The 22,309-nt window shown below is 44.7% G+C and overlaps 1 long non-coding RNA gene across 3 annotated transcripts in view; it reads left to right on the plus strand.

Moving 5' to 3' along the window:
- Positions 1–1,226: 1,226 nt before the first annotated feature.
- LOC129621194 (uncharacterized) overlaps positions 1,227–22,309 on the plus strand; it is a 58,691-nt gene continuing 37,608 nt past the window's right edge. The window contains exons 1-4 of one of the 3 annotated variants that reach the window (XR_008699091.1): positions 1,227–1,586; positions 1,902–2,024; positions 3,454–3,624; positions 20,999–21,370. This is a non-coding gene — a long non-coding RNA (uncharacterized LOC129621194). Of the gene's footprint in view, positions 1,587–1,901; positions 2,025–3,453; positions 3,625–20,998; positions 21,371–22,309 lie in introns of those variants that run through there. The other 2 variants (XR_008699092.1, XR_008699096.1) reach the window with 2 other exon arrangements.

Consider the following 22,309-nt stretch of genomic DNA (forward strand, 5'->3'; position numbering starts at 1 on the left):
CATCTATTTCACTTCTATTCAGAGGATAGGTGAGGACAGGGGCCCTTTCTCTGTTGTTCTCTGCTGTACCCACCTCCCACAACGCCTGGCATGTGGTGGTGGGTGCTCAACTGATACTTTTTAATTAATAAGTGAACAGAATGAATGAATGAATGAACAAAAGAGTTGTGCACTAAGGCCCTGCTTCAAAAAAATAATACCTACTTAAAAAAAAATGGAAAGATGAGGAAAAAGAGCATCTGAAAAAAGAGCAGCATCAGAAACATCACAAGAGAGGTTGTATTCTTGCTTGGAAACTTCCACAGGCAGAGGAGACTGGCAGGCTATAGAAGGTGGGGCTGTAAAGAGTTGGACATGACTGAGTGACTGAGCACCAAGAGAGGGTCACATCTGCAGGTAGGGGGCAGGCTGGGAGCTCCAGGCAGAGCCACCACCCCTGGAGGGCTAAGCACCAGGACCCCATCCTCTCCTGCACTGTCTTGCATACATCCTTGGCTCACAAGACCCCACTAAAGATGCGTCTCCTCAGAAATCCATTCCCCAGCTTAGTGTAGCCCTGAGGGTGGGCATGGCCCACTCCAGGTTTCTGCAAGCACAGTCTTATCAAGTATTTTAACCCTTTGATTCAGAGTTGATTGTTCACATTTCAACTTAGATGTTACCAGCTTTAGGATGGTAACATGCTTTACATGCCTTCCTGACTTCCTCTCAAAAGGGCTAGATGTTTCTGCTCCTAGCTACACTGCAACTTTTTACCTCCCCTTTATTAACATTTATCAACATTCATCCTCAAAATTGCTTCCCAGGTGACTCAGTGGTAACGAATCTGCTTACCAATGCAGAAGACACAGGTTCAAGCCCTGGATCAGGGAGATACCCTGGAGGAGGAAACGGAAACCCACTCCAGTATTCCTGCCTGGACAATCTCAAGGACAGAGGAGCCTTGCAGGCTACAGTCCATGGGATCACAAAGAGTCAGACATGACTAAGCGCACAAGCATGTATGTGCATCCTCAAAACTTCCAGTTTACTTCTCTCTATCCCCTTGGTACACAGAATGCGCCCTCACAAAGATGTCCATGCCGTAGTCCTCAGAACAGTCCTCTAAATATGAAATATATTATGTCCCACAGCTGAAGGGACTGAGCAGATGTGATTAAAGTGACAGACTTTGAAATCAAGAGCGCAGCCTAAATTATCCAGGTGGGCCTGATCTAATCAAAGCAGAGGATTTTCTCAGGCTGGAGGCAATAGAAGGGGAAATCGGAGAGATTCCAAGCATAAGAAGGATGTGACAGCCATTGCCAGCTGAGCTATAGGAGTCCACATGCAAAAGGGGCAGAGAGAGGGTCTAGGAATGAAAGGTGGTCCCCAGCTGGCAAAATAATAGGGAGAGCAGTCTTGCGAGAGCAAGAAACTAGGTTCTGCCAACAATCTGAGTGAGCCTGGAAGTGGATTCTTCCCATGACCGACCAATTAGAGCCCACCTGGACAACACCTTGACTTTTACCCTGGCGAGACCCTGGGTGGAGAAAACCAGTCCAGCTGTCTGGACCTTGGACCCATAAAGCTGTGAGATCTTAGAGGTAGGTTGTTTTAAAGTTTGTAGCAATGCTGTTATGGCAACAGAAAACTAACGATCCTCAAAGACTATGAGCTCTTCTGGGACAGAAACAATATCCACTATCCACTGTAGAATCCTCAGTCCCTGCCAGAGTGCCTGCCCCCTGGTAGGCACTCAAAAAACAGTATCTGTACCAGCGGAAACCTGCTCCTCCACCAGGACTTACTTTGGGGGTTATTTTTTATGGTGTCTTTGGAAAACAGAATCTAGTCCTCCAACAGCAATTGGTGGGGAAGTTTTCACAGGAAGATACTTAGAAAGCGGGCCTTCTCTGCAGGCTGAGTGAGCTGGAGCCCCAGGAGCCTCTTGACCCTGGACTTTCCCAGTGGGTGAAAGACAGCTGTTCCCTGGAGAAGAAACAGATCCTTGTGTCTGCTCCCTGTATGCAGCCCCCTCAGAGGTAAGCAAGGCTGCCTTCGAGAGGGAGTCTGTGCATGGGTGCACACATGCACGACAAGAGTAAGGGCATTGTGGGCAGGAATGGGGCTGTTTCAGTGTGAGCGTGGTATGAGCGGAGAAGCAAGGATCCTTTCATCGTTACACCCTGGAAATTGCAGGTGGCCTGACATCTGAGATATGACATTTCAAAGGATTTCCTTGAAGAATTCCTTAAAAGAATGAACTCTCCTGGGATGCCAAAAATGGAATTCTATTTATGAAAACACCACATTTCACATAGCTCTTTAGGAATGTTATGATGATGAAGTGAACTACACCTGTTTAGAAAAACATTGGCTTCAGCTTGGCTCTTGGTAGCATCTCAAATTGTGAAGACATTTTTCTTCCAGACTGTTTTTGCTCTTAGTTCAGGAAAACTCAGAGGCAAATGCCCTAAGATTTTCAAACAAGTAATCGGAGAGTGGCTTGTTACCTAGTGATGAAGCTTGCCTGGAGTGCAAGGACAGGGCGGAATTCTGAGTGAGCTCGGAGATTCAAAGCACTTAAGAACCTTAGAAAGGAGCGCACCTGCTCCTGGTGCCCATCACCATGCTCAGGAATGCCCTAATGGAGCACTTCCATCTTTCTGGTCTAAGCCAGGGACTCTAGTCTGAGAGGTCCACTGTCTCAAAGAGCAAAAGATGACAGTTCCCCTTTCTGAGTGCCTACATACTAGGCACTGTACCGAAGGCTTTCCCTACCGTCCAAATTCCTCTCCCTACACCCATGGGCAATAAGAACTATGATCAGCTCCATGTTACAGAGGAGGGACCCAAGGCTGCTCCGAGCCCTCCTAGCTGTGTCTCCCATCTTGCAGGAGAGAGAAAATCTCTAGGGTAAGAGAGTGGCTGAGAGGCCTCAGAAGAGCTTTTTTTAAAAAATTATTTCTTTCTTTTTGGCCACAGTGGGTCTTGGTTGTGGTGTGCAGTTGCCGTGAGGTGGGGCTGTTCTTCATTGTGGTGCATGGCCTTCTCATGGCGGTGGCTTCTCTTGCTGCAGAGCACAGACTCGAGGTAACACGCAGGCTCTGTAGTCGCAGCGTGCAGGCTCTAGAGCACGGGTTCAGTAGTTGGGGCACATGGGCTTTAGTTGCTCCACAGTATGTGGAATCTTCCTGGACCAGGGATTGAACCCATGCCCCCTGTACTGGTAGGCAGATTCTTATCCCCTGCACCACTGGGGAAGTCCTCAGAAGAGCTTTGCACAGTGCATCAATACTACGCCTGCCAGAATGTATAATAAATTGGTATAGCCACTATGGAAAATAATATGGAGTTTCCTCAAAAAACTGAAAACACAGTTGCCATATGATCCTGCAGTCCTGCTCCTGGGCATGTACCCAGACAAAACTATAATTCAAAGAGACACATGCATCTGTGTGTTCATTGCAGCACTGTTTACAAAAACCAAGACATGGGAGCAACCTGAATGTCCATCGACAGATGAGTGGACAAAGAAGATGTGGTACACATCCACAATGGAATACTACTCATCCCTAAAAAAGAATGAAGTAATGCCGTTGGCAGCGACATGGATTGCTAGAGATTATCATACTAAGTGAAGTAAGTCAAAAAGACAAATACCGTATGATACCATTTACATATGGAATATAAAATACCATAAAAGTGAACATATCTATGAAACAGAAATAGTCACAGACATAGAAAACAGACCTGTGGTTGCCAAGGGGAGGGAAGGATTGGGAGTCTGACATTAGCAGATACAAACTATTATATATAGGATGAATAAACAACAAAGTCCTAGTGTATAGCACAGGGAACTCTCTTTAATATCCTGTGGTAAACCATAATGGAAGAGAATATATATAGCTGAATCACTTTACTGTACAGCAGAAATTAAACACAACATGGTAAATAAACTGTACTTCAATTAATTAAAAAAAAAAAAAAACTACCCCTGCTTTCAGAGGAATGGAATCCAGCCACTACAGAACAAGCTAGAAATCAATAGGTGTCCTGCAGACACATGTAAATCACATGTAAAACACATGTAAATCAGACGCAAATAGACCCAAGACCTAGTAAGACTCTTGGAGGTGGTGAGAATGAACCCGAGTCAGAAACAGCATGTTAGAAGGGATGGAACACTGGCTTTCGGTTGCCAGCTGGGAACCACCGGCGCTGTGCAGTTTTACTGGAGTTGTTCCTTGGCGGGAAAGCCCCCCTGTGGGAGTCCTTGTTCAGGCAAGCACAGACGCACAGGTGTTCCTGCATCCGTGGCAACGGGTGACAGCGCAGGTAGTGGCTTCGGTGGAAGGCCGTGGAGACCTCAGAGACTGAATGTACTAATGGACAGTGGCCAGACCACATACAAAAATAGAACTCTGACCCACAGTCTGAAGCAACCAGTTTAGAAAACCAGCTGATCTGTCTGCAGAAACCAAACAACCCCGCTAGCAATCAGCCTCAAAGAGCCAGGATTTAATAACTGACTACTTCCCTAACTTTGTATCTTCTTATAACTTCACACCAACAAGACAAAGCCAAATATGATCCCCTAACCAATTACATAGGATGTGTGTGTGAGTGTGTGTGTGTGTGTGTGTTAAGTCACTTCAGTCGTGTGCGACCCTTTGCCACCCTATGGGCCATAGCCCATCAGGCTCCTCTGTTCATGGGATTTTCCAGGCAAGAATACTGGAGTGGGTTGCCATGTCCTCCTCCAGGGGATCTTCCCGACCCAGGAACTGAACCACATCTCTTACAGCTCCTGCATTGGCAGGCAGGTTCTTTATCTCTAGTGCCACCTGGGAAGCCCTACGGAGGACGTCTACCCGTTAATGCACCCCATGCCAACAGCCTCCAATCAGAGCATACCTGAAGTATGCTTCCCCTTTTTCCACTAAAAACTTTATCCCTTCTCTGCACACCAAAAGCAAGTGATGGTGGCTGACTCGCTTGCTATAGCAAACTCAGAGTATATAGCCTTTGCTTATTCTCATCTGAGTTATCTTTGTTTCTTTCCACACTTCCCAATTGTTGAATTTCTTAGTGACTCTGTTTTCTTACTTGTAAACCTAGGATACTAATTTGGGGCATGAATCTTGGGGGATGAAACTGCCTTAGGTTGTTGGGGAGCCTCCTGATAAGCCCCCTACTCCTTGGGTCACCTCTGATCTCCATTCAGCAGCCACATACCACACTCCCTTCTTGTTCTGGGCACATGGAGGTGCATCCACACATCCAGTGCCTTCACTGTTCTCAAGAGAAGAGCCCGAAACCCAGGTGGGAAAACTGCCTGCTTACCCAAGGTCCTCTCCTCTGGAGGTCTCTGAGAAACCAGTCCTCGGTCTTCAGTTTCTCCCCTCTGACTCCCAGGCTCTGGAAGCGAGCACGTGAGCCCTTTTAGGAGTCCCACAGGTGTCAGCTTATGCCTCTGGTGAAATTGAAGTGGACAAAAGAGGGCAAAAGTCCACGCAGCACTGAGCTGCCAGGAGCCATGGGAACTTCCCAACCAGGGAAGGCCAGTCGTGGCCTGTACACAGAGCTCTGCTCTCTGGAGGGAGTTTTCCTCTTTGGTTTCAGGGTGCCCCACCCAGCCTCTCTGAGTCTCTTTTATTCGGGGAGGCCAGTTGACACCAGAGGAATTCCTTCTTTCCTGAGGTTGGCTCCACCCCAGGCTGGCCCCACCTTCTCACTGCAAGACAAAAGCCAGAAAAACACAATAGTAATAGTTACCATTCTTGTTAGCATGGTGCCATGTGTGGACTGTGTTCATCCAAAGAAAAACCCTGTGAAGTAGATACTACAAATGGAGTCACAGAGAAGTCAAATGATGTGCTCAAGGTCACACAGATAGTAAGTAGGAGAAGAGCAGTGAGGGCCCAGGTCTGGAGGTAAATTCTGCAGCCCTTCAGTCTACTGCTCCTGAATGTCTTCAAATGAACACAGATGCTAATAGAAGAATCTTGAGGGAGTTCTAAAGTTGGGAGCAAGATTCATTTACATTTCAAAGAAAGGCTAGTTTCTCTCTCATTTACTAATGTTGGTTCCACAAACATTTGTCAACCCAAGAGAAATACCAAGAGAACTGAAATGAAGACCTTCTCCACCTCACTTTTCTAAGAATAAGGAGGCCTCCCTGCTAATCCCCCACCAGTCACTTCAGAGCCTCCCAAAGAGGGAAACCCATCGTACGTTCCAAAGAGAGAAGAATGTACATCTCACCGGACAATACATGTGACACCAGAGCAGTGATTTTGACATCCAGGTTCCTGGACCCCAGTCCAGAACCTGCAAGACCAGATCCTGCAGGGCAGAGGTCTAAGGACCTGAATTTTTAACCAGCACTCCAAGCGAATCCCGTCTATAGTCTAGGAAACAGTGAACCCAAAGCTGGGCCTCTCTGAGGTCCCTTCCTACTTGACACAGCTTGTGTTTTAGCCTGAAGAGCTTCATGCTAACTTGCATACCCACCCTACCAACATCCCCTGAGCGCTGTGCTCGGCAGGTGGAGAGGCTGCAGAGTTGCAGGCAGGGCACCCCCCCCCCCAAAAACACACACCCCCACCCCTGCTCAGCTCCAGTGCTGCCATTTTTATCAGAACCCAGGCCCTGGAGGCACAGGACCAAATGAGACCACATTGTTGGAGATCTGTCTTTCTCCCTAATGAGATTCTACGCTATGGGAGAAAAGAAGCCCAGTTCACTCATTTTTATTGGTTAACTCCCTCCTGTTACCCCCTCCCTGTGGCTGACACTTTGGAGACTTTCAGTAATTGTCAGCTGAATGAATAAATTAATGACAAAGGGAGACAGACGTGTTAACAGCTAACAGTAATTTGAGCAGAATGGAGTAAGTGCTAAATGATGGTGGAATGAGTCATTATTGCTGACGGGGAAGGAAGAGGGGGGAAGATATTCATACTCTCTCCCCTGTACTGTCAAAACAGAATCTTAACTCTTCCTCCCTTCATGTCTCTCCTGCATAGAGAAGACAGCAGAATTCGCACGTGTATGATTTAAGTGATTCCAAAGCACACACCAGCATCGTCACCCCCTCTCCAGCTCCCCAGATTAATTATGAAATAGAACCTTGCTAGAATCCCAGAAGTTTGAATGCAGAAGCTTGAGCTCCTGTGTTCCCCTCATGGCAGCCCATCACCCCCCTCTCTTCCCCCTCATCCAGACTCTGTCCTGAATCTGGTGTGAACCATTTTCTTGCTTTTATCATTTAACTGTGAATGCATATACATGCCCGCTCAGTTGCTAAGGCATGTCCAACTCTTTGGGATCCCATGGACTGTGGCCCGCCAGGTTCCTCTTGTCCAAGGGATTCTCCAGGCAAGAATACTAGAGTGAGTTGCCATTTTCTCCTCCAGGGGATCTTCCCAACCCAGGGATTGAACCTGTGTCTCCTGCATTGGCAGGCAGATTCTTTACCACTGAGGCACCTGGGAAGCCCATTTGAATGCATACACCACTAGACAACCATTGATGTCAACTGTCAACCTGGATGTCAACTCTAACCACTGTCTAGAGTTACCTGGTTTGGAGTGTTCCACACTGGCACATTTTCTTTTGTGGTGTGCCCATTTTTTGGAGTTTTGCCCATGCCATCATGGTTCATTCCTTCTCACTGCCGTGTGGTCCATTTTACTGTATAAACACAGCCCCCCATTTCCTTGGCTTTCTTCTAGTGATGGTCATTAGGACTGTGTCGTCTTCGGTGATACTGGCGATGCTGGTGTGTGTAACTCCTATGGTACTAAGGCACATGCGCCAATCTCTTCTATATTTAAGAGGGATTGCTGAGTCATGGAGTATGCAATGTTTAACTTTACCGGGTGATGCCTGTCTTCTGAAGTGGTTGCAGCCAAAAAAAGGTACATTCTTTTCGCACATAAATAAGACAGTAAGTCAGCTGGTATGGTACTCCATGGTGTAGGATCCTTCTATTGTGCTTCATTCTCCTCTGCACAGGACTTGAGTTGCTTAAACTCCCAGAAGACTGCTTGAGCTCCAGCCATCACATCTAAATTCCAGCCAACAAAAAGGAGGAAAAAAAAATGTTTCACCCTTTTCCTTTGAATATACTTTCAGAAAGTCACACTAGCCACTTCCTCTTATTTCCCAGTGGCCAGACTTAATCTCATGGACACAATAAACTGCAAATGATTGTAGGAAATGTAGTCTTTATTCTCGGTACCAAAATGCCCAACTAAAAGTTGAGAGTTCCATCATTAAGGAAGAAGAGAGAATAGATTTGTAGGACAATGAACAATCTCTGCCATAGACTGGCCTAGCTCAGAAGAGCACTTGTAAGCAGATCTGCCTAATTGCTTCCCCACGTAAACATACGCGTTGACATATCCCAAACACAAAACACTGGAGGGTAAAAAACATCTTTAACAGGCCACACTCTTAAGCGTTGCAAGTTACACTATCTGTTCACCTAGAAAACCAGGTAGTGCCCACATGGTCAATTTTACAGTAAGTTTCTTTCCTCTGGCTATAGTGTTGCCATCCTTCTCTCTGGGTCCTCTACTCCTGATTTTTTAAAGTTAGGGCTTTTCTCCCAGACCTCTCCTAATTAACTGGTATTTAATGTCCCTTTGAAACATAAACACTGCATTGTAACCAAATGGGATGGGCCTAGAAGCCCATACATCCAGCCTAGGTAAATAAGGTAAGCATATAAAATTAACTGCATGCAAATACATTTTTAACAACCCAGAAATTATCCATCTCAAAAGTCTTCCAAGGCTTCTGGCTAGAAAAATATGACCAAACCTTTGGCTCCCCAGGCCCTTTGTAATCTGACCCTGACCTATCTTTTTAGCTTTAACTTACCACTGTCCAAATGGGCTTCTCAGGTGGCACAGTGGTAAAGAATCTGCCTGCCAATTCAGGAGACACAAGAGCCACAGGTTCGATCCCTGGGTTGGGAAGATCCCCTTGAGAAGAGAATGACTAACTCCTCCAGTATTCTTGCCTGTAAAATCCCATGGACAGAGGAGCCTGATGGGCTAGAGTCCATGGGGTCGCAAAGAGTCGGACACGACTGAGCAACTGAGCACACACACATTGTCAAAAATGGGCCAAAATATAATAATGACGACGATAACAACAACAACGATACTGGAAGTTACCGTTAAGTGAGTGTGTATTATATGCCAGTTAGTCTTAGCCTATTGACATACATTCCCTCATTTAATCTTCTGTGGTGTTGGTATTTTTGCCTTTTTACACATGAGGAAACTCAGGCTCAAACGGAGTTTCCCCAAAGTCTTAAAACTGATGTGATAACCAGAATTCTCTGGTTTGGTCAAACCCACTGTTTGAGAATACGGCTCAAATGACCTTTTCTCCATAACCCACCCCTCTTCACCCCTGAGCAAAATGCCTCTCTGTGCTTCCCTGTAGCACCTCCCTTCTTGTTTGTAGTCCTTTCCACCAAGTATTCAACAAATCGTCACTGGGCACCTATTATATCCCAGGCGTTGTGTTGTGTGGCCTTGCTCCTGTCTCTCTGCCCAGCTAGATCTGGGAATGTTGTGTCTGGGAGGAATTGTGTTTCTTCTAAAGAAAAAGTCAAATTATTTTAATTATGCTTAAAATATCTGTAACATGAAAATTATCACCTGAATCCTTTTTTAAAATCATTCATTTATTTATTTTTGATGGCGTTGGGTCTTCGTTGCTTTGCACAGGCTTCAGCTGGTTGCAGTCAGTGGGGGCTACTCTTCCTCGTGGCACGTGGGCTTCTCACTGCAGCGGCATCTCAGGGCCTCAGTAGCTGTGGCGCACAGGCTTAGTTGCGCCAGGCATGTGCAACCTTCCTGGACCAGGGATGGCACCCATGTCCCTTGCATTGACAGGTAGATTCTTATATCTAGTGCGCCACTAGGGAAATGGGAAGTCCCTTCTTAATCACTTCTAAGTATACAGGTCAGTAGTGTTAAGTATATTCACACTGGTGTGCAAGCAATCTCCAGAACTCCTTTTCATCTTGCAAAACTGAAACTCTACATACATTAGAGAACAGCCTCCCAATCCCCTCTTCCCTCTGCCCTCGGCAACCCCCATTCTACTTTCTGTGTCTGTGAATCTGACTACTCTAGGTCTACGACATCATATGAGTGGAATCATACAATATTGTCCCTTTGTAATTGGCCTGTTCTACTTAGTGTAATGTGCCCAGGGTTCATCCACGTTGTAGCATGTGACAGGATTGCCTCTCCTTATAACCCTGGATAATACTCTGCTGCATGTATTTACCACATTTTGTTTATCCAGTCATCTGTTCACTGACATTCGGGTTGCTTCCACCTCTTGATTATTGTGAATAATGTTGCTATGAACATGGGCGTACAAATACCCCCATGAGATACCACTTTCAATCCTTTTGGATGTATACCCGGAAGCAGAATCATACGGTAATTGCTGGACCCTACGGTAATTCTCTGTGTACTGTTTTGAGGAGCCATGATACTGTTTTCCGCAGTGACTACATCATTTTCCATTCCCACCATCAGTGAAAAAGGGATCCCATGTTTGCACATCCTCACCACCGCTTGTTATTTTCTGGGTTTTTCTTTCTATGCTTTCTTATTGAAGCGAAGTGACCCACGAACAAGGCAGGATTAATCCTTGTATAATTTATAGTCAGCTCTCCATACCTTAGGTTCCTCTGAACCCTTAGATTCATCCAACCATGGACCATGAAACTAACTGTAGTATTTACTATTGGACAGTTTTGTGTCTAAGTGGACCTGTGCAGTTCAAATCCATGTTGCTCAAGGGTCAATTGTATAGATGACGTGCTTTTTGAGTAGTAGCCATCCTAATGGGTGCGAGGTGGTTTAGTGTTTAAATTCTCGCTAAATAAGCCTGACTCTGGCATACAGAATGTTTGTGGAGTGACTGAATGATTTCACCACAAATGGATGGTATAGTTGTGTTTCCCAGGGTTTTTTCCATGAAGAAATAGTCAAGAATCTGAATTGAATTAACCGTGAGACCGCACACCCTCTACAGAACAGTGGCTTTCTTCTGAGCCCCAAGGGGTTTGTCCTTGCCTATCAGGTGCCAACGACCCACCCTCAGTCCCCTTGGTGGGCAGCTCCTTAGGGGTAAGCAAGAGGTGGCCAGTCCCTAGGGTGACCTCTCCAACCTGGCTCCACTCTGCATAAAGCAAGCAAATCTAGGAGAAAGAAACGCACAGGCATGCCAAATCCAAGGACCCCCAAGCCCATCCCTGCCTCCCACTCTCCCCTGCTGGTCCCACCAGAGATGCTCTGAGAGTGGAGGAGGGGAGCAGGAGCCCAGCCAACTTTCCCCTCCACCCTCTGTGCTCAGTGGAGCAGAGAGAGTCACATTTCAGCAACGCTCCCAGGCCAACTTGAAAGCCGAAACAAGCGGCCACACTGCCTTGTGAGAGCTCCTCCGGATGCCTGCAGGCTTATGCTGGGCTGAGTCACTTCCTCACCTTAATTCTCCCCTAATTCCTTCCCTTTCTCTGCAGCTTCACTCCCGGCACCACTGTCTGGGCGTGGAATGTCTGGGGAAGCTGCACAGGTGGGGTGGCTGGGCTATCTGCCTAGATACTGCAAACATGACCAGGACTGGGGATAGAGGATGTGGGGGGCAGGAGTGGGGTGCAAATCCGAGCCAGGTTTGTCTGCTGGCTCTGAGGAGCATCCTAATCCCTGAAGCCAATTTGATCTCTGCAAGTCTGAGCACAGACTTGTCACCTCCTGGCAGGGTTCCTGAGGGGCCCTGAACAGGGGCTGCTGGAGGAAGGGACAGACGATGGAGAGGAGCAGAGGAAAGGGTAGGGAGTCACGACTGCTTTTGCATTCCAGGGACCTCCATCCCACGGTGCCTGCCCTGGAGAACAGGGCTGCCTCCTGGAAGGTCAAGTTCAAAGGTGGTCTTCTATGTGCCAGTTTCCTGGAGGTCACAATGGTTAGCTTGAGCCAGCCTGTTTCTGGAAGTACAGCTGTTCCTCTTACCTGTGTGTACCATTTCTTCCCCTGTCTACAACGAAAGTTTTCTTTTAGGATCCTGGGTTCTATGTCTGTATCTCTTTTGCACTGTTTCCTGTGTCTGCCTGCCTCAGCTTGTATATCCTAAGATAGAAATCAGAGCATAGTTTTAATTTTCATTAAAGTTATTCATTCACATCACTCCAACAGGCAAATCGTGGTGCAAAACTTATGAAAAAGCTCTCTCCCTCATGAGCGCTCTCCTTCAATTTCTATGACTCATTCTTTAGGCATTTGCCATAATTTCCTAAATAATATTGTTTTATTACTACTTCAACGATTTTTCAGCTATAGGCACGATTTATTATTGTCTTCTCCACTCCAATAACCCACTCTCCCTTCCTGGCATCCATCCTCCCAATATAACTGTATAATGATTTGACTAGAACAACAGTTGGTGTTTATATTATTACCATTTGGTGAACACTATTCCCATGTGTTTATGCTAAAAGCCATGGCATGGATTATGATTACTTCTCTTTTCATGCATAAGCTTTTATTTTCCCTGGAGTTACTAATCGTCCCCCCACCCCGATTCACTTAGTTTTCTTTGTACTCAATGCCAAACTCTTCCAGTTCCTGAAATCTCCCCTCATTACCTTTAGATGATGTTCTGCTGCTGCTGCTGCTGCTGCCAAGTTGCTTCAGTCGTGGCCGACTCTGTGCGACCCCATAGATGGCAGCCCACCAGGCTCTGCCGTCCCTGGGATTCTCCAGGCAAGAACACTGGAGTGGGTTGCCATTACCTTTTCCAATGCATGAAAGTGAAAAGTGAAAGTGAAGTCTCTCAGTCGTGTCCGACTCTTCGAGACCCCATGGACTGCAGCCTACCAGGCTCCTCTATCCATGCGATTTTCCAGGCAACAGTACTGGAGTGGGGTGCCATTGCCTTCTCTGAGATGATGTTCTACCAGTTTCATTTTCTTGAAGCAATCTCTCCTGGAGCTTCCTGACCTAATCCGATTTAGGCTAGGTGTCGCCTGGGCCTGTTGTACTATTTTAATGTAGCGATCTTTCTTCACTAACATCTTCTGAGTTAGATTCCTGCTTCCTGCTGTCTTTTTCTTGCTTTACGAACTTATTTTGGTGAAACATATCTTCCAATAGCCTCTTGAGTACATGAAAACAATTTTTTCTCTGATCATTTAACAGCATTTCAATCACAGGAAATGTCTTTTTTTTTAATAAAAAATTTCAAACTTGATTGATAGTTTGGTTGGATATAAAATTTTAAGTTGTGAGTAATTTTCCTGCAGACTTTTGAAAGCATTGCTGAAGGGTCTTCTCACTTTCGGTGCTTCTGTTGAGACTGTTCAAGTCATTCTAATTTCTGACCTGATCCTCCGTTCCTTTGGTGAGATCTCTTTGTTTTCTGTGTTCTGAATCATAATGATTTGTCTTGATATGGGTTGTCTATTTTCATTCATTGCATCAGGTACTCAATGGGCCCTTTTAATCTGGAAATGCATGTCCTTCAGTTTTGGGAAAAAAAGTTTAAAAATATTTATTTGTTTATTTATTTTTGTCTGTGTTGGGTTTTAGTTGCGGCGCCCAGGATCTTTCGTTGTGCTTCTCAGGTTAGCTGCTCTGTGGCACATAGGATCTTAGTTCCCTGACCAGGGATTGAACCCACATCTCCTGCATTGGAAGGTGGATTCTTAATCACTGGACCACTAGGGAAGTCCCTGGAAAATTTTCTTCAAGGATTTCTTTGATCATTTCCTCCACTCCATTTTCTCTGTTGTAGTTTTTGCTAGAACTTGGCTTTCTCATTTACAAAACAGCAAGAGTAATACCAACCTCAGGGGATCATTGTACACATTAACAGTCATAGCACTGAATAGGTTCAGCAGGGTGCTGCATACATGGCAAAACTAAAGAAAATGGTGACCACTGATGACTATTTTTATGGATATGATGGTTTGTACACTGTTAAGTACTTGGTGGGCATCACCTTTTCAACAGCCCAGCATCTAAATCCCCCCTTTCTCCATTGAGTGAGGGCCTCCCATTGACTCCCATTCCCCAGGACAGAAATGACCGCCCCTCACTACCTTTGTGCCCTGGTCCCTGCTGGCATCACGACCAGCCGCATGCTCCTGTAAAGAGAACAGAGAGCCTTATTTTGGCAGCAGGGACTAAGACAGCACCAGGCCCACTGGCACAGTGCCTCGGGTCCCTACCAGATCCAACTGGCTCTCTGTCACCATTCACCCTTGGGTTTTGCCCATTTTCTCATTGTGGGTTTCCAGTCTTCACCATGATTCTCTAAGCTGCCTGATGTGTTTCCAAAGACAAAACAAAACTCTTCCACGTCATTGGCAGGATTTGGTTTCTGTTTCTTGTTACCAGGAACTCTGGTTAGTAAACCTGATGCCAAAGGCAAAGGAAGTTATCAAAACTAGGGCAATGATGTTTGAAACACCAATGGGATTAGGAAAAAAGTGCTCCCACCTGCTCTCCTGGACAATCCTGTGTCATTAAGAACAAGCAGCTTGTGAAAAATGAAAACAAATGGTCAATAAAAAGTTGAGTCTTGGGAGAAGACAAAGAAATCCCAGTTAAAATAGATATAATTTTCTACTGTCCTATTAGCAAATGCACCTGTACGTGTGTGTGTGGGGGTGTGTGTGTGTTTATGTAATTAAAGTATAATCGCTGGTGTGGGCAAAGCATCTCACCCACGTCACAGAGTGCTCAGCCTGCCAGTCCCAAGGGAGTCTAAACAAGTGTTGTGACCTCAGCAGTGTGGAAACAGTTTAAAGATCACTTCCCACTGCCTTGAGCAGTTTTGCTATAGGACAAGGTGGTGAACAGTAATTATTGCCTCATGCATACATTTGTTGGGAAGTACGACTTGGCTGTACTTTCAAAAAACTTGTGATAAAATATACATAACATAAATTTACCATTTTTAAGGGTATATTTCAGTGGCATTCAGTACATTCTCTTTGTTGAACAGTCGATCTCCACAACTTTTTCATCTTGCAAAACTGAAACTGCATCCTTTAGACAATAACTCTGCATTCCCGCCTCTCCTCAAGCCCTGACAACCACATCTGCTGTCTCTGAATTTGACTGCTCTCGGAGAAGGCAATGGCACCCCACTCCAGTACTTTTGCCTAGAAAATCCCATGGACGGAGGAGCCTGGTAGGCTGCAGTCCATGGGGTTGCGAAGAGTTGGACACAACCGAGCAACTTCACTTTCACTTTTCACTTTCATGCATTGGAGAAGGAAATGGCAACCCACTCTAGTGTTCTTGCCTGGAGAATCCCAGGAACGCCAGAGCCTGGTGGGCTGCCATCTATGGAGTCGCACAGAGTCGGACACGACTGAAGCGACTTAGCAGCAGCAGCAGCAGCAGGTACATCCTGTAAGTGAAAATCATACAGTATTGTCTTATTGCAACTCTTTTCACTTAGTATAATCTTCTCAATGTTCACCTCTGTTGTAGAATATGTCAAAATTTCCTTCCTTTTTTCTTTCTTTTTTTCCTTCCCATTTTATTGATTTAATTGACATACAGCACTGTTTAAGTTCAAGGTGGACAGAATAATGATTTGATTTGAAATGATGAAATGATTACCTCTATAAACTTAGTAAATGTCCTTCATCTCATACGGACACAAAATTAAAGAAATAGTTTTTGCCTTGTGATGAGAACTCAGGATTTACTCTTAATAACTTTCATATATAGCATACAGCAGTGTTGATTAGAGTTATGTTGTACATTACATCCCTAATACTTATTTATCTAATAACTAGAAGTTTGTATCTTTTGACCACCAAGTCCCTCCGCTCCTACCTTCTGCCTATGATAACCACAAATCCGATCTCGTTCTGTATGAGTTTGCTTGTTTTTGAATATAATTGACCTACAATGTGATTCCAGATTTCTATACATTTCAAAATGATCACCATGATAAGTCTAATTGTCCTCTGTCGCCATACAAAGTGCTAACATTGTTATTGACTGTATTTTCTACTCTGTATACTTCATACCCCATGACTCATGTATTTTGTAACTAGAAATTTACGTCTCTTTGTTTTCCTCACCTGTTTCTCTCCTGTATCCCTTCTTCTCTGGCAGTCACCTATTGGTTCTCTGAATCTGTGATTCCATTCCTGTTTGGTTACACTTGTTCATTTGTTTCTGTTTTTAGAGTCCATTTATATGTGAAAGCATACAGGATTTGTCTTTCTTTTTATTTTTGACTGTGTTGAAATCATATAATATTTGTCTTTCTCTCTTTTTGTATGTTTATTCCTGGCTGTGCTGGGTCTTTGTGCTGCGTGCGGGCTTTCTCTAGCTGCAGTGAGCAGGGAATACTCTTTGTTGTGGAGCACGGGCTAGAGGGGCACAGGCTTCAGTAGCTGGGACTCAGCCTCTGGAGCGCAGGCTCAGTAGTTGAGGCACTGAGCCCAGCTGCCCTACAGCATGTGGGATCTTCCCGGCCTGGGATTGAACCTGTGTCCCTTGCATTTGCAGGTGGATTCTTAATCACTGGACCACCAGGGAAGTCCAGTATTTGTCTTTCTTTGACTTATTTTACTTAGCATAATACCCTCTAGGTTCTTCCGTGTTTTTGAAAATGGCAAGATTTCATTCTTTTTAGAGATGAGTAGTATTGCATTGTATAGATACACCACATCTTTATCCATTCATCCATCAGTGGGCACCTGGGTTCCTTCCACTTAGTTAATGGGAATAAAGCTGCTATGAATGTGATCATACAAATCGTACAGATATCTGTTCATTCATAGCCTGGGTGTTAATTCAGGTCATCTTCCTTTGAGGCAAATAAAATCAGCTTGAGGTATGCCTACAGTCCCCATCCCTAAAAGAAACAACGGAAGCCTTCCTTCATGTCGTCACAGTAGATGGAGCCCCCTCCTGCCTTCCAGGGACCCCAGTGACACTGTTTCTGCAGCACCAGGTGCGGTCCTAGGTACTCCACCACTCTTCCCCTTTTCATCCTGATGGCAGCCCCAGGAGGTGGGCCAGGACCATTGGTGACCCATTTGGGTCTTTTCAAAAAGTAGGATGAGATGCTCATTCCTCCTGGCAGATCCATAACTCGGCAAGCAGAGCAGGGTCTGGATGGGAGTGTCCACTTTCGCCTTTGGCACAGCCCCCCCGTGCAAGCCACAGCCAGTTATATATATACAACATGATAATATATGAGGGCCCTTAGGCAGGCTCAGCGGGTAACTGGGTAACCAGGTTTATGGCTGAAGAAAGTGAAGCATGGAGGTGAAGGAGTTTGCCTGAGGTCATAGGAGCCAAGGCAAGCTCAGAGCAGAATGAAGCCTGCTTTATTTTATTTTTAAACTGTTGAGGTCTGCTTTAAAAAATTGTAGACCTTATATAGATACGATGAGGCCAGCAGATCAGGAGATGATCGTCATTGAGAAGATAGTATGTGTACAGCATGTTGACTATTCTTAATATTGCACTGCGTATTTAAAAATTGTTAAGAGGGAATTCCTTGGTGGTCCAGTGGTTAGGACTCCATGCTTCTTCCACCGCTGGGGGCCCAAGGTCCCATCCCTGGTCAAGGAATTAAGATCTCACAAGCCGTGGGTTTCAGCAAAAAAAAAAAAAGTTACTAAGAAAATAGATCTTAAAAATCCTCATCACAAAAGAAAAAAAATCCTCATCACAAGAAAAAAAAATTTTTTTGGTTATTCTTTATGGTGACACGCATTAACTAGACTTACTGTGATGATCATTTTGCACTCATAGTCATCTGTTGGTATTTTCTCTGGATTGGCTCCAGGACCTCTGAGAATATCTGGGTCAAGTCCCTTATATAAGATGGTGTAGTATTTGCATATAACCTATGCACATCCTCCCATATACTTTAAATCATCTCCAGATTATTTATAATATCTAATTCAGTGTAAACACAATGTAAATAGTTCTAAATACAATGTAAATAATTGTTGGTTCAACAAATTCAAGTTCTGCTTTTTGGACCTTTCTAGAATTTTGTGTGTGTGTGTGTGTGTATGTTTGAATATTTTTGTCCATGGTTGGTTGAATCCATGGATGCTGAACCCTTAGATATGGAGGGCAGTCTATATGCAAATACTGAATCATTATGTTATACAACTGAAATTAATATAATGTTATATGTCAGTTCAACCTCACTTTATTTATTTTTATTTTATTTTTAAACTTTACATAACTGTATTAGTTTTGCCAAACATCAAAATGAATCCGCCACAGGTATACTTGTGTTCCCCACCCTGAACCCTCCTCCCTCCTCCGTCCCCACACCATCCCCCTGGGCCATCCCCCCAAGCATCCAGTATCGTGCATCGAACCTGGACTGGCAACTCGTTTCATACATGATATTTTACATGTTTCAATGCCATTCTCCCAAATCGTCCCACTCTCTCCCTCTCCCACAGAGTCCATAAGACTGTTCTATACATCAGTGTCTCTTTTGCTGTCTTGTACACAGGGTTATTGTTATCATCTTTCTAAATTCCATATATATGCGTTAGTATACTGTATCAACCTCACTTTAGAACAAGGAAAGAAAGAAACGATAGTATTTTACTCACCATGCAGGGTCACACCAGCATGCACTGGGGTCAGTCAGGAGGCAGAAGGGGAGAGAGAACACGAGCAAGAGCCTTTACTGTGGTCTCTGCAGGAGCACAGGTGAGACCAGAAAGCAGGCATAAGACTGACTAGTTTGAAAAATTTCAGTGGGCTCTGGGGCATGGGGCCCTCTACTTGTCTGATCCTGGGCCCTGGACTGATTAGGGCAGGGAAATAGCTGCCTAGTCTGAGAGAGCTTTGTAAGGACTTGATGAAGAGAATGCTTGGGGTACGGGCTCTTAATTGACTGGTTTGCATGTAAAAGGCGTGCTCACTGGAGAGCCTTTGACTACCTGTGCAAACTGGCTAGTTCTGGGAGGCACAGTCTCTCCAGGGTCAGCAAGGCCCCAAGATGTCAAAGCATCAGAATCAGAAGAGATGCTTCGTACAAGGCCCATGCTCAGGTTCTTAATCACTTTGCTTTCCTCCTTAATACTGTCTCTGGTCGATGGCTTTCAAACTTTTACTTTTCTTTCTTTTTGGCAGTGGAACTCTTTCTCCAAATGAGATCTTGAGGCTGCCCAGTTTACTAAAGAACACTGCTCTGATGCTAACAGATGAGAACTAGATGTATTGTGATCATTTCATGATACATAATATATAAAATATTGAATCACTAGGTTGTACACCTGAAACGAACACATTGTAAGTCAAATATATATATATATATATTTCAATTAAAGAAAAAAAGAATGCTGCTGTGGCTGGGGGCAGGGGGTGGGGGTCACAATCGGAAACCCTCAGTAGTTTGCACCTGCTCATTTTGGAAGCAGCCTTAGAGGCCCTGCTGGAGGCCCTTATAGAGAACAGAATGAGTGGGAGGCGGCTGCCTGGGAGGTAGGTCTTAGAGGGGCTGCTAAGGCTGTGTAGCCATGAGGGAGTACGTTCCCTCTCACTCTCTATTCCTTTTTGTTTGTTTGTTTTTGGCTGCACCACGTGGCTTACGAGATCTTAGTTTCCTGACCAGGTCCTTGGCAGTGAGAGCTCAGAATCCCAACAACTGGATCTCCCGGGAATTCCCTCACTCTTTTAAAAATAGCTTTATTGAGATATCATTCACACACCGTACAATTTACCCATTTAAAGTAAACAGTTTAGTGGCTTTTAGAAGACAGTGCCAGTGGTAAAGAATCCACCTGCCCATGCAGGAGCTGTAAGAGACAAGGGTTCGATCCCTGGGTCAAGAAGGTCCCTTGGAGGAAAGCATGGCAACCCACTCCAGTATTCTTGCCGTGATAATCCCATGGACAGAGCAGCCTGGTGGGCAACAGTTCATAGGGTTACAAAGAGTCAGAAACGACTGAAGCAACTGAGCATGTACGCAGAATATTCAGAGCTGTGCATCAGTCACCGCAATCGATTTTAGAACATTTACCCCCAAAAGAAACCTCATACTCATTAACAGTCACCATCCAATCTTCCTATCCACCCAGCCCCAGGCAACTACTGATCTACTTTCTGTCTTTATAGATTTCCCTATTCTAAACAGTCATTGGTCACGTGTGGTCCTTTGTCAGAGGCTTCTTTCATGAAGTAGAGTGTTTTTGAGGATCATTCCCATTGTAGCATGTGTCAGTACTTCATTCATTTTTTTTTTTTACAATTTTTAATTAATTTTTATTGGAGTATAGTTGTTTTACAAATGTTGTGTTAGTTTCTACTGTAGATACTTCATTCATTTTTGTGGCTGAATATATCAGCTATGGATAATGCTGCTGTGAGCATTCATGTACAAGCTTTTGTGTTAAAATGTTTTTGCATTCTCTTGGGGACATACCTAGGAGTGGCATTGCTGCATCATGTGGTAAACCTGTGTTTAACCTTTTGTGCAACTACCAGACTGTTTTTCCAAAGTAGCTTATTATAGACTAAGTGTTTGCCTGCCCCTTTAGCTTTAATTCATAGGTGAAGCCTTAACCTCCAATGTGATGGCATGAGAAGGTCAGCTTTGGGGACATAATTAGGTTTAGATGAGGTCATGAGGGTGGACGCCACATGATGGGATTAGTGTCCTTTTAAGAAGAATAGACAGCAGAGCTTTCTCTCTCCACCCTGGATCCAGCAAGAAACTAGCTATCTGCACGTCAGCAAGATGACCCTCATAAGGAACCAAGCAGGCTAGGACCTACTTCATCTAGGACTTCAATTCAGTTGCTCAGTTGTGTCTGACTCTGCGACCCCATGGACTGCAGCAAGCCAGGCTTCCCTGTCCATCACCAACTCCCGGAGCTTGCTCAAACTCATGTCCATCACATTGGTGATGCCATCTAACCATCTCATCCTCTATTGTCCCCTTCTCCTCTTGCCTTCAGTCCTTCCCAGCATCTGGATCTTTTCCAACGAGTCAGTTCTTCATATCAGGTGGCCAAAGTATTGGAGTTTCAGCTTCAGCATCAGTCCTTCCAATGAATATTCAGGACTGATTTCCTTTAGGATTGACTGGTTTGATCTCCTTCCAGTCCAGGGACTCTCAAGAGTCTTCTCCAACACCACAGTTCAAAAGCATCAATTCTGGGACTTTCCTAGTGGTTAAGTAGTTAAGACTCTGTGCTTCCCCTGCAGGAGGCATGGGTTCCATTCCTAGTCAGGGAACTAAGATCCCACATACCATGCTGTATGGCCAATAAATAAATAATGTAACATTAACAAATAAAAATACATAAATAAAATTTTTTTTAAAAGCATCAATTCTTTGGCGCTCAGCTTTCTTTATGGTCCAAATCTCACATACATACATATATGACTACTGTAAAAACCATAGCTTTGACTAGACGGACCTTAGTCGGCAAAGTGATGTCTCTGCTTTTTAATATGCTGTCTAGATTGGTCATAACTTTCCTTCCAGGGAGCAAGCGTCTTTTAATTTCATGGATGCAGTCACCATCTGCAGTGATTTTGGAGCCCAAGAAAATAAAGTCTGTCACTGTCCAAAACTGAGAGATGACTGTCCATAGCTTAAGCCACACCGTCTGTGGGGTTTTGCTGTAGCAGCTCAGACACAGCTGAACCATTTTACAGCTGTGTATGAAGTTTCTGATTTCCCCACCAGCAGTGCATGAATGTCTCAGCTTCGCAAACACTTGTTACCATTTTAGATTGTAGCCATCTTAATGGGTGTGTGGAGGGATCTTAGGGTTTCCCTGGTGGTTTACCTGTCATCCTGTCCAAAGTGCCAAGCTATTTTATAGGTGAGGAAATTGAGCTCCAGGGGCCAAGGTTACCTAAAATGCTCAGTGTGGCATTGGCAGATGAGAGAATCCAGACTCGCTGAGGGGTGCTGGAGAACCCTGGGTTTGATTCCCACTCATCTGTGTGGCTGTGGGCCTTTCTGAACCACCATTTCCCCATCTGTGTAACAGACATAATACCTACCTTATGGTGCTGCTTTGAGGATGTAAAACATCTAACGTAGTAAATGCTTTGTAAATAACTTTAATAATTTTGGAATATTTAATACCTACATACCTCTGATAAAAGAAATTCAAATAGTATACAAAGGAACATACGGTGAAAAATTTCTCTCCTCTACTCCCTTCTGGAGGGCCACCAATTTTACTAGTTTCCTGTCTTTTCCTTCAGATATATTCTGTGCACACAACAGAAGTTATTTATCACATGGCCCC

The sequence above is a fragment of the Bubalus kerabau genome, chromosome 1 (assembly GCF_029407905.1).
Source record: "Bubalus kerabau isolate K-KA32 ecotype Philippines breed swamp buffalo chromosome 1, PCC_UOA_SB_1v2, whole genome shotgun sequence".
NCBI classification, from domain to species: domain Eukaryota; kingdom Metazoa; phylum Chordata; class Mammalia; order Artiodactyla; family Bovidae; genus Bubalus; species Bubalus kerabau.